The following is a 13,731-nucleotide window of genomic DNA, read 5'->3' on the forward strand; positions in this document are numbered from 1 at the left end:
GAAATACATGAAATCGGTGAAGGCACACAATCAATGTTACCCCAAAATCTTCCCTCAGATGGCTTTATCTTCATATGGCAAGTATATTTCAAGAAGGTTTCTTGGCAAGTTAAGAATTCCAAGATATTGTCTTTAGCTTTTAGGTTTGGAAATTTTACAACTCATTTTGTTCCAAGACTGTCCGTCTTTAGAGTTTGAGTTGATGTAACTAAATACGCAAAGTTTAGTTCTAATATGTGAAAGTTATACTTAATTGATACTAACACACATAACTATCAAGTACAAACTTCTATTTACTGTTGAAATATCTATTTATAGAAATTCTCTACAGCAGCTGTAGAAACTATATAATGCAAATTATAATCCAGATTGGTTGACTATCACAAAATTATATCAAAGTGTGTCAATGGGATCATCCAATTAGGCAACCATTAAACAATAATACTTGTAAATACACACCTCTTAAATACAGTGGTTTGTGTATGTGCACACCAAATAGCTAGCATATTTCCCCCTGGCTAGAGCTAAGGGCATGCTTGCCATGTTTGCATGTCTGATGTTTCTTTTGCAAATTCCTTGAGACTATATCCTTTGCTAATGCGTTGTTTCTAAATAGATTATATTGGAAGTATTTGTGAGACTTGTTATTGAAAATCATCATCTAGCTTCTTTAGACTGAATTGAAATGTATATAAAGAAAAATACCTGAGGTAAGTTTTAAAGATACTCAGTTTAATCCTTTATATTCTATTGTATTTAATCTCATTCAGAGAGGCAATTATGTTTAACTATGGTGATATATCTTTTTAAGATACAAGTATTGCATCATCTAAGTAAAATAAGAGAGCCCTGAAACAAAGAGTTTGCACCATGAATGTAAGAAGACAGTAAAATGCTCAAACTCTGTAATGTCCTCAAGTGTGCTAGTCATGTTACCTCTGTTCCTCATGGAGTTTAGCATGAGGAACTCTAACATGAAAAGTGTATGTGGATTTATCTTTGGAGTCAGTAAGAAAGCGAAACTGGGAGCCTGAGAACCAAGCAGATTGAAGCCATGAGAAAGCCTTTAAACATAGATTGAGAATAAATTTTAACTGAATTATTCCATGTCATTGATTTGTTCTTGGTCAGAATGTATAGTATATCTTTTTTTTTTTTGCTTGAAAGGTATTATATAAAAATAATTAATATTTTGTTTTTGTTATTAAAACATGTGGTTTCATGACTATACATATTGAAATTACTTTATTTTTATAAGAAAATCAGTATCACACATGCTGAATAATGATACCAGATCCAAACTTTCCCTCGAGTGACAAAATTTTAGAGAGATAGTTTTACAAAATATCCTGAGTATCACATGTTCTCACTCATAAGCGGATCTTGAACAATTTTCATAGTACTATAAGAAAAGTATTTGGCAGTAATGGGAAACTGCCTGGGGAGGTGGGGGCGGGATTGGTAGCACTGGGAATCTACTGGGAGAGGGGTACGGCACACCTCATCAACAAGGGTACCTGCATAATGAACATTTGTATACCTAACCCTGAACTTTACCCCACATTTTTAAAATAAAAAAAATAAAAGAAACAACAAAACAAACAAAAAAAGTCCATATAGAACAGACTATATAAAACATACTGGCCAAGCATGGTGGCTCACACTTGTAATCCCAGTGCTTTTGGGGCCAGAGTAGGAGGATTGCTTGAGACCAGGAGTTGGAGACCAGACTTGGCAACATAGTGAGACCTCATCTCTACAGAAAAAAAAAAAAACCAAAAACATTAACCAGGCGTGGGGGCGCATGCCTGTAGTTCCAGCTACTCTGGAAGCTGAGGAGGAAGACTTGCCTGAGCCTAGGAGTGTGAGGCTGTGGTGAGCCATGATTGTGCCATTGTACTCCAACTGGGTGACAGAGTGAGATCCCGACTCAAAAAATGAAATGATAGGAATATACCCAGAGGAACTCAAATCACTCCATAATAAAGATACCCCACACACGTGAGTTTATTGAAACATTTTTCACAATAGCCACTACATGGAACCAACTGTGCTGTGTATAAAAAGTGGACTGGATAAAGGAAATTTGGTACATTTACACAATGGAATATTATGCAGCCATAAAGAAAAACAAAATTATGAGCTTTGCAGCAACCTGGATGGAATTAGAGTCTATAATACTCAGTGATCGATCACAGAAACAAAAGATCTGAGTACCACATGTACTAACTCATAAGTGGACCTTGAACATTTGTTATAATGCCATAAGAAAGGAATTGGGATGCTGCCAGGGGAGTGGGGGTGGGCACATAATATCCATAAGGGTACCCACACTTTACCTGTATGATGACACGTGTGTACCAAACCCTCATTTGCACCCCACATTTTAAAAATAAAATAACTTTTAAAAATTAAATGAATTAAAATAGAATAAAGACATCATTGAGAAGATGAAAATGTTTTAAATTTAGATGATGACGAGGGTGGTACAAATCTGTAAATTTATTAAAAATTATTGAATTGTACACTCAATATTGCTATTAAGTACACAGCTGTACCGCAGTACAGCTATTAAACACACGCATACACACACACACACACACACACACACACACACACACACACACACACCCCTTCAGAATCCATTTAATCCTGATAATGAGTAAGGGTGTTAAAGTTACTTGGAAGGCAGAGGCAGAAGGATTGCCTGAGCCCAGCATGTAGAGGCTGCAGTGGCCATGAGCATGCCACTGCACTCCAATCTGGGTGACAGAGTGAGATTCTGACTCAAAACAAACAAACAAATAAAAGAATGAGTAAGGGTAGTTAGTAATGATACTAGTCTAGAGAGAACTATTTAAACAGAGCAACTTGGTGCACAACCGGCACTCAGTATTTTTTACTGCTTATGAACAAATGAAAGGGGAGATTGACTTTACCATTATTTAGATTCTAACAATTACGAAAATAAAATGATTAAGTTCTGAAGAGTTATGGATTCCCAGATGAGAATCAATACTGAAAAACAAACATATTAAGCCACTGTAATTAATTCATTTCAGAAATGCTCAATATAATTTGAAAATACCACTCAATATGTCCTAGGAAGAATGAAAATCTTTTTCTTTTTCTTTTGCCCTTTCTTTCAGCTCACAGACACTGGAGCTCATCTCCTACCTAAAGCTATAGAAAATGGTTTAGATACATTAATTGATACATTTGCAGATATTTTACTTGATGAAAAAATCTGCAAAGTTAAAAAAATTACCTTAGATTTTAGCAAGCAACAGAGTGAAGTAAAACACTTTTGTGACATATATTATTTGCATGTTAAAATCCAGAGGAATTAAAGAATAAGAGGAAACAAAAGCTCTTTCTTGGCACTTCTGTAGTCTATCTTTTACATAATTTAAAATATGTACACTATGATTCTATCTTCTACATCACTATACGTAGAATTAAGTGAGGGCATAAAGAGAAGCTTTGGGTTAGAGAATAGCCCTATAACAAGAGAGGGGGAAGTTTATTTCTCCCGAGAGACTGCAAAGCAGAGATTGGCTTAAATTGCAGCAGAGAGGATTTAGATTAGACATTAAAATGGACATTCTTTTATCAGGACTCTGAGCCACCAGGATGCATTACCAAGAGACCTAATAAAATTGCATGGTTTATATGAAAGCAGAGGCAAGAAGTAAATGATTTCTTAGACTCATAGCACTTGAGATTTTAAGATTTGATCTTTTCATATTCACATGTATGAATTCAACAAGGACATTTTTTTTTCTTTTTCATTTGCCATTCTTACTGTATACTGATAGTTTTGACTGGTGCTAATTTACCAGTCAGTTCTGATTATGTGGATTGCATTCTAAATGCAGTTAAGCACAATTTATTTCTAGTAAACCACTCATTAGCATTAGCAAGATCAGCATTTACAACTTAATTATCTTTACTGGAGGCATAAACTACAACTCTATTTGGGACTTCAGTATTTTAAACCTGTAGAGAAAAAAATAAGGATGTGTACTCCACATGGTGTCAGATATTCTCTATTCATGTATATATAGGAAATACATATATATTCTTTTTTGGTAAACCACAATTGAAATTTCAAAAAATCTTTACCTAGCATTTAGTCATATTAATACTGCTTTGATGTTTTATGAAGCAATAATACCCTCTCCAGTGAATTAACTGTGAAGTTGATGGCTGGTTTTCACCACTAGGATGCCAGATTATTGTCTCATAAAACAGTTCAACAGGACTGTTATTGGCAATATATAGTGTCCTTGGAATCCATTTTAACTTGAGTGCTTAAAAATAGGTTACAAGTGAAAATGATTATATACCTGAAGAAGAAATGTGCAAAGATATTAAATCAACTGTATCCTAAAGTAGAATAATATTTTTTTAAATGTTTGAAGTGGATATTTGAAATTTTATATTTTCCTGATTTCCTAAGAATCAAACAACACTAAGCACAGATAGCCTCAGACTACATATGACTAGGGAGTTTGTACAATACATAAGATGCTGCCAGTAAATGTCAGCACATCCATCCATTTTCACACACACACACACACACACACACACACACACACAATCTAATGTACTATAATTGACTTTCTATGACTTAGTAGAGCGCCTGTGCAAATAGAACACAATAGACCACAATGCCCCATGTTTGTCCAATATATCTACTCGTGATTTTTTTTGTCAGCCTCAGCCTTGTTCCCTCCATCACAACCTCATCCCTTTCTCCTCACCTGCACATCTTCTCTCTCCACAAGATCTTAAGGAGGCAAATATAATACTTTTCCCAGCAAAAAAAAAAAAAAAAAAGGAGAGAAATGGGGAATTTGGGCTTCAAAATTAGTATGACTATCATACCCTCACTTAATTCCATGTAGGAATTATATAGAAGGTGGGCCAATCATGGAGTGAGGTGCTCTACTTAAACTGCCTTATTTGACACTCATTGCCTCCCTGTGAAAGGGTATTTACCCTGTTCTTCATTTTTAAGGCAGCAAAAGAAAGAAGTAAGGTGGTTTAAAAAAAAAAGAACTTGTCCTAAATTCTACTTCTAGTAAATGGTACAGGTGGCATTTGGATCCAGCAGTAATCAAGACATGAGAAGCTTGAATATGAAGTATAAGGTGGTGCTGTCTTCCATGTGACTTATCTTTGTTTTTCCAGCACTTAATCTAGAAACCACTTGTTTTGCAGAAAATAAGGGAATGCTGCTGAAATAGAGACTGCTTTTTATGATTGATGTACTTTTCCATTGGTCTAGTCATGGTTCATAGAGAAGTTTGATCCTGAAACTTCTACAGGTACAAAAGAGTGTTTCTCAACAGATAGTCCCTATAGGACGCTGCTGTCAACATCTTAACCTGCACTTCGGAAAGTACCTGTCCAGATGAAAAACCAAATGACCCTAAGACATTCAGTCTACAAAACCTGCATTCAGGAATTTTCAGTCACAGTTTTGTTATTTTTAAAATAAATATCACTTCATTTTTTAAAATCTCTGTTTTGCAATGTTTTAGCCATTTGAACTCTGTTTAATATTAGAATATATTGGTATTTGGGAAATAATTATTACTACTTAGCTTTTATCAAGCTGACATTATATTCCAGGCACTGAACTAAATGGGAACTTTATTAAGCATTATCATTTTAACCATATGCTTTCACTCCCTGTAAGTCATTTACTTTTTTTTTTTTTGGGTTGGAGTCTCACTCTGTCACCCCAACTGGAGTGCAGTGGCTGCTCCCGGCCACCGCAGCCTCGACCTGCTGGGCTCCGGCGATCCTTCCGCCTCAGCCTTCCAAGTAGCCGGAATTACAGGCAGGCGCTACCATGCCCGGCTGATTTTTTGATTTATTGTAGAGATGAGGTCTCGCTGCCCAGGTGGGTCTCGAACCCTGGGGTTCAGGCAATCCACTCACCTCCGCCTCCCAAAGGTATGGGATTACAGGCTGAGCCACTGAGCCTGGCTGTCATTTATTTTAAAATGCATCAGGATCAGTACATTTGTATACCAAGAACAAGACAAATAGAGCCTCACACCTGGCCCTTTGGTTTTTACCACTGTGCCTTTATTTCAAGATGAAGATGTGTCCTTTAAGAAGCTCACCTTTGAGTATATGCAAGCAACGTGGGCATAGATCTTCCTAGATGCATTATACATGTAATCATTGTTCTGACCCTACAGAACGGAGTCTACAAAACTCCTCCCTGGACACCTGTCTGCTTCCATCTCCAAACACCATACCTTGGGCATGGCTATTGGAAAATGCAAGTAAATATTACCTTCTGTTTGCATGATTTAGCCCAAATATTTAAGGTGAATCTTCCAGGATAGTAATACAGAAACCAAGTCTTACTGATGATGTGGCCTACTTGCTTTGTGAACCATAGACCAATTGGAAATCTGTACCAGTGAAGCACAAACAACAACAAAAAGATGTGTCTAGGGAAACAGTCATCCTGAGGGCCAGTGGCAGGAATATTCCATAATGCTATGATAACGGAATACATAGCCTATGGATGAAATAAGTAGTAGCAAAGCAATTTTATACTTGTACTATAATAAATCAAAGTGTCACCCCCAACAAAGGGCAAGAGGTTGTTTATGTGGTGATAAGAATGTTCTCCAGATATGAAACTACAGATTAAAATGTTTACAACTAAGGTACATAAGCCTGCGGGGGTCAGCCCCTGCAAGTTTTGGGGAGTCCCTTGGAAGATGTGGTGGCATCGGCGAATTTGTAGGGACAGATATTAAAAGAAAGAAAGATGGAAGGATAGATATAAAGAGGAAGGCAGAGGAAGAAAGAAAGTGGACAACTGTTCAGTGAAATGAGCAGAAGCCATTTATTGAAAGTTACAGCAGGTATTTATCTCCAAATTTTAGACAGTCTCTCAAGTCTTTCACGTGAACACAAGGCCAGGTACAGGAGGGGCGTCCCCCACCCACCAGATGTTTTCTTAGGTATGAGGAGGGACAAACTTCAAGATTGTCTTATTGTTCCCTTTGCTAGTGAACGCTCTTCAAAGGCAGTGCAACAATCCCTACTAGCATGATGATGTTCTGATAATCAATAACTTCTAAAGCTCATGCAATACCCATGATGACTAACTTAAACTTTATTACCTTTCTATTCTATGCTAATACTACTTACACAATGCTACGGAAGCTCTTAATTATAGCTTAAGTCAATTCCTAAAGAATGTGGCCCAGTCCAAAGATCACGCTGGGCTCTACAGGATGTGGCCCAGTCCAAGGTTCATGGTGGGCCACCTTTTGGAGCAATAGACTACAATCTCTTAACAAAGTGGCTATTCTAAAGTCCTATATATCTATCCTAATTTCTATGAAAGTTTCTAATTCCTGATCCTAATATTTAAAGCTGATCAGCAGCAGCAAATCTTCTAAAAATAAAACCCAAATATAAACTGTAAATGTACTAAGGCCAAAACCACAATAGTAGAAAATGGAGACAATGAAATTTCTAAAGTTAACTGTATTCTTATTAAGCCTCAAAATATCATGATTGGTCATGCTTGAACTAACATGATTCCCTGACATTTGCATGACCTATTCTACAATATTTTCTATGAATAAAATAAATTCAATTTCTATAATAGGTAGAAAAAGCCCTACACTAACTGTAGCTAAAGCCGGCCTAAAAGAATGCAACCCAGTCCAAAGTACGTGCTGGGCTCTCATCTGATAACTCTAGATAGTCATTTATACCATTGAAAAGCTGAAAACAGCTCTCCATAAGTATTTACTAATTCTACAAATATACTTTTAAATCTTATAAAGAAGCTTGTACTGTATAAAAGGCTCCCAAATGTGACCTGAATTTGAATTATATCTAATACCTAAGCCAAAACCACAGTTTTATGGGAAACAGGAACAGTGGGTTTCTAGAGTGAGCCATGCCTGTCACAGTTACAGAGCCTTCAGCTTAGATCAGCAGAGTTCCTTTAGGTTACTTGTGCTGCATGGTAAAAGGAGGAAGAAAATGGGGTCAACGGCTCCCGAACACATCCTAGTGGTTTCGGGGTCCACGGCCCTCCCTGATCCCTAACGCTCCGTGGGCCTCCATGGCCAGCTCCCAACATAAGACAGTATGGCATAGCAGATATACCAATTTTACTTTAAAGATTTCTGCTGCCAGGCTCAGTGGCTCAACCTGTAATCCCAGAGCTTTGGGAGACCGAGGTGAGTGGATCACCTGAGACCGCGGGTTCAAGACCCGCCCAGCCAACTTGTCAACACCTCATCTCTACAAGAAATCAAAAATTAGCTGGGCATGGTAGCACACATCTGTAGTTCCAGCTACTTGGAAAGCTGAGGCAGAAGGATCGCTGGAGCCCAGCAGGTCAAGGATGTGGTGGCCAGGAGTGTGCCACTGCACTCTAGTCTGGGCAACGGAGTGAGACTCCAACTCAAAAAAAAAAAAGATTTCTGCTCTTCTAGAACCCCCAGCAATGTCTTTCTTCCAGCTGCCAGGATCCGCCTGTCTGCACATTGTCCATGCATGCATTCTAAGGTATTCTTTCTTCATTTAGGATATTTACAATTTGACTAAGGGATTTGGGAGACCCAAACTTTCAATCTATTAACACTAACACATGTTGCATTTTCTGCCAACATATCAGTTCAAGAATCTCCCTTAAAATATATCTTTTATTACATCCTTAAACCTGACCTTCCCTTAGTGTTCTAATCAGATAATAAATCAAAATAAATACAAATAAATAAAAAGAGTAGCTAACACCACATATTAAGGAAAGTCCTAAGCAATTTACATTCAATCTCTACAACCCACCTTTGTGGTGGTTGGTATTTTATACACATTTTATAGCTGATAACACAGAGTTGCCCAAGTTCAACCAGTGAGTAATGAATCAAGCTAAGATTCAGTTACAGAAGTTCTGATCCTGATTGATGTAGAGAGGTCTTAGAGGAAGTGAAATGGTTTCAGTGGCTAATTTGAAGAAAGTTATTAAAGAAGAAGAGGAGCCCAGGCCAGTCTGCAACTTCAAGCAAATGCCCAGGGGGTTGCTTCAACCGGATCCCACAGGGAACTCTGGCCAACACAGCCCACATGAATAGAACTGATTTTTTACAGTCCATTGAAAACATTGAAAATAATTTTCATCCACTAAAAAACAAAAAAATGATTTGCTGGCAAGATGGCGATGGGATGAGTTGGCCTGTGGGAGTCTCCACAAAAGCAATTGTCTGTAAAGATTCCCTGCATGAATGGGTGTGTGCCCGTGGTTGAGTGAAAGTCTATCTAATAGGAGACATGGGTTCATGCACCTGGGGCCCTCCTCTGGAGGTGACTGCAACCCCACACAACCCTGAGATTAAAGCTGCTGGCTTGCAGGATCAGCTGCTGCTCTTGGGACTCTCCTGAGAAAAGCCTGCTGAATACAGCTGAGTCCCATCACCTGGTGTCCAGCCAGTGCCATCACCTGTGACAGCTAAGTGAAGCTCTGGATTTGTGGAGAGAGGAGGTGGGACAACTGGAGAGGAGCACCACTCCTGGTGAGGAAATGCCGACTGCAGTCATTTTCTCTGTTCCAGGACCAGGTAGAGACCTGCATTGCCCTGTCCAGCTCCACCCAGTCTTCAACTTGGGACCCAAGGTAACCTCATAAAACAGAGAAAGATGGAAGCCCCTCCCCCATGCTGGATCAATACAGACACATCAGATTGGAGTGTGAGACTTGACAGGAAGAAAGCAGGGTGAGTCCAGATCTAATCCACCCTCCTCCCACAGTAGGCCTGGGTCGTCTGACCCATGCTAAGACCAATTCTGTCAGCCTGTACTGAAAACATACAGAAAGAGCTGGAGAGCAGAGCTGAAAGGAATTTAGAATTATAGGAGCGACCTCAGAGATAGTTTTATTTTTTTGTTTATCTGTTTGTTTGCTTGTTTTTTGTCTTAGTTTTCTTTTCTCTCTCTCTTTCTGTTTTTGAGTATGCTTTCATACTTGCTTTGTTTCTGTTATTTTATTGCTTTTTTGACTTTCTGTTTGTGTATTGGTATTTTTGAGGAAGAGTACATCAGTGGGGAGGTTTGTCAGTTTCTGTATTTGTATGATTGTGTGTATGTTTTAGTTTTTTTTAATCTTTTCTATCTTTGTATCTTTTTTCATTTGTTACTTGATATGCCTATTTTTTTCCCTTTTATTCTTCTCTCCTCCTTCCTTTCATCCCACTCCTTCCTTTTTCCATTCTTCTCCTTTTTCTTACCTCATTTTGTTTTCAGGGGGCAAACCTATATCCCCACTGCATGGACAGATTGAAAAGCAGCGGGAAATGGGTTCCAGGGGGCCCACACGCCTGCCAGCGGATACTGGGATCTGCAGATAGTTTCTGAGTCACAGCTTCCCCCTCAACTTAATCTCAAAACTGCAAAAAGTACACCATCCCACCACAGTACAGCTTTAGAATTGAACAAAGTCAGAGAATACACATAAGGAAGAATAGGAGATTGAGCAAACAGAAGTAAAAGCTACCACTCCATCCCTGAACAACATAATTAAAGAAGAAGTGGGGGGGGGGGAAGAGGGAGGGAAATCTACACAAATAAAGAAAAATCAAAAGAAGAATATGGGTCCCACACAGACATATGGGAGGTCAGCCCCTGAGAACATAGACTTCAGAACACAAACAATGAAGAACCTCCTGCATGACTGGTCTCAAACCACAAACCCACATATGAAGACATTAATAGAGAAAATAAACAGAAGTGAGGAAAGACAAGAGGAAATAATGGAGTTGATAACTGAGATAACAGAATAAAGAATACAGTGAATGAGATAAATAATAAACTAATAAGAATGGAAAGCAGAATTAGACAAGAAAAAAAAAGAATCTCAGAGCTTCAGGACAAAATATGGAACTAATCCAAACTGTCAAAAACATAGAATCAAAGATTAAAAAGATAGAGCAAAACCTTCAAGAGATGAGTGATTATTTCCAGAGGCCAAACCTAAGATTAATTGGACTTTCTGAGGCAGAAAAAGAGACAGAGACCACCCTGGAACAACCATTCCATGAAATTATCCAAGAAAACTTCCCTCATCTCATCAGTGATGTACTCATTCAAACACAAGAAACCCAAAGAACCCCTGCAAGATGACAAATGAGTAGATACATAATAATTAGCCCACACAACGTAGATATAACAGAAAAAAATCCGAAAGGCAGCAAGAGAAAAAGGTCAGACTACCTACAGGGATGATCAATTAGAATAGCAATAGACTTATCCACAGAAATACTTTGGGTGAAGAGAGCTTGAAGTCCAATCTTCAGGGTTCTCAAAGATAAAAAATTTCAACCAGGAATTACCTATCCAGCTAAGCTAAGCTTCATCTGTGATGGAGAATTAAAACCTTTTCCAGACATTCAATCCCTAAGAGCTTACACTGCCCCCAGACCAGCTCTACAAGAAACACTTAAGAAAGTATTCAACACAGAAGAAAGGAAAAAAAAAGAACAACATCCTTCACAAGATGCAGGAAAAGATTGAAAACACACCTGAATCAACCCAAAAGTCAAAAGAAAGAAAACAAACAAGTAGCAACAACAACAACAACAAACTCTACAAGAACCTCATGACTGGGATAAACTCTCACAATTCAATAATTAGCCTGAATGTGTATGGGTTAAATGCACCACTGAAAAGACATAGAATGGCAAAATGGATAAAATGTTATGATGCAGCAATATATTGTCTCCAAGAGACTCATCTCACCAGAAAGGACATTCACAGACTCAAAGTAAGAGAATGGGAAACAAAATTTCAGGTGAATAGAACACAAAAGAAAGCAGGAGTCACAATCTTAATATCAGAAAAAATACCCTTTAAGCTATCAAAAATTTAAAAGATACAGAAGGTCACTACATAATGATAAAAGGTTCAATCCATCAGCAAGACCTAGCCATCCTAAACATATATGCACCAAACATAGGAGCACCAACTTTCATAAGGCAGCTTCTAGGCAAACTTAAAAAAGATTGACTCAAACACTATCATAGCTGGGGAACATAAACACCCCACTCACGACCCTAGACAGATCATCAAGACAAAAAATCAACAAGGAAATCCAGAATCTCAATGTGACCCTTGACCAAATGGACTTCACTGATACCTACAGAACTCTTCACCCATCAACCATGGAATATACATTCTACTCATCACTACACAGAACATACTCTAAGATCGACCATATCCTCAGTCATAAATCAAGCATAAACAAATTTCACAAGGTTGAAATCCTGCCATGCATCTTCTCAGACCCCAGTAGAATAAAAATAAATATCAAAATCAACAAAGTTTCCTCAAAACCCACAAAGATATGGACACTGAAGAGCATGATGCTAAGCAACTCCTAGGTCAACAGGGAAATCAAAACAGAGATTAAAAGATACTGAAAACAATGAAAATGAAAATACATTTTACCAAAACCTCTGGGATGCTTTGAAAGTAGCACTGAGAGGGGAATTCATATCTCTACAAACACAATGAAAAAAATGGAAAGATCATAAGTTAACAGCCTAACAAATCACCTAAGGGAGCTGGAAAAGCAAGACCACCAAAACCTTAACTTCAGTAGAAGAATCCAGATTACCAAAATAAAAGCCCAAATTCAGGACATAGAAGACAAAAGGGTAACACAAGAAATCAAAGAAGCAAAAGGCTAGTTCTTTGAAAGGATAAACAAGATTGGTAGTCCCCTAGCTAGACTGACCAAGACAAAGAGCGAAAAAGCCCAGATAAACATAATCAGAAGTGGAAGAGATAAGTTATAGCTGACCCTGAAGAAATACAAAAGATCGTCAGAGACTACTATGTACAATTATATGGAAATAAACTTGAAAACCTAAAGGAAATGGAGAATTTTCTCACATCACACAGCCTCCCCAAGTTGAAACAAGAAGAAATCTATCCCCAAGGGAGATCAATAACAATCCAGGAAATTGACTATGTCATAAGAAAACTACCTACAGAAAAGCCCTGGACCAGATGGCTTTCCAGCAGAATTCTACAAAACGTACAAGGAGGAACTGATACCAATCCTACTGAAAGTATTCCAGGCAATCAAGAAAGATGGAAATCTCCCCAAATCATTTTATGAAGGTAAAATGACATTGGTACCCAAATCAGGTAAAGATCCAACAAAGAAAGAGAACTACAGACCAATATCCTTGATGAGTGTAGATGCTAAAATTTTCAACAAGATCCTAGAAAATCAGATTCAACAACACATTTCAGAAATCATCCACCATGACCAAGTAGGCTTCATCCCTGGGATGCAGGACTGGTTCAACATTCTTAAGTCCATAAACATAATTAAATACAACAACTGATGTAAAAACAAAATTGACATGTTTATATCATTAGATGCAGAAAAGGCTTTTGATAAAATCCAGCACCACTTCTTGTTAAAAACCCTCAAACATCTAGGCATAGGTGGAACATATCTGAAAATAGTAAGAGTTACCTATGAGAAGCCCACAGTCAGCATACTGTTAAACAGACAGAAATTGGAACCATTTCCCCTAAAAACTGGAACAAGAAAAAGTTGCCCAATCTCACCCTTCCTTTCCAACATAGTTTTTCAAGTCCCAGTAAAGCAATTAGACAAGAAAAGGAGAACAGGGGTATCCAAATAGGAAAAGAGGAAGTCAAGTT

This window comes from Carlito syrichta, unplaced genomic scaffold (genome assembly GCF_000164805.1).
Source record: "Carlito syrichta isolate Samal-C Ts95f unplaced genomic scaffold, Tarsius_syrichta-2.0.1 Scaffold50759, whole genome shotgun sequence".
Taxonomy (NCBI): domain Eukaryota; kingdom Metazoa; phylum Chordata; class Mammalia; order Primates; family Tarsiidae; genus Carlito; species Carlito syrichta.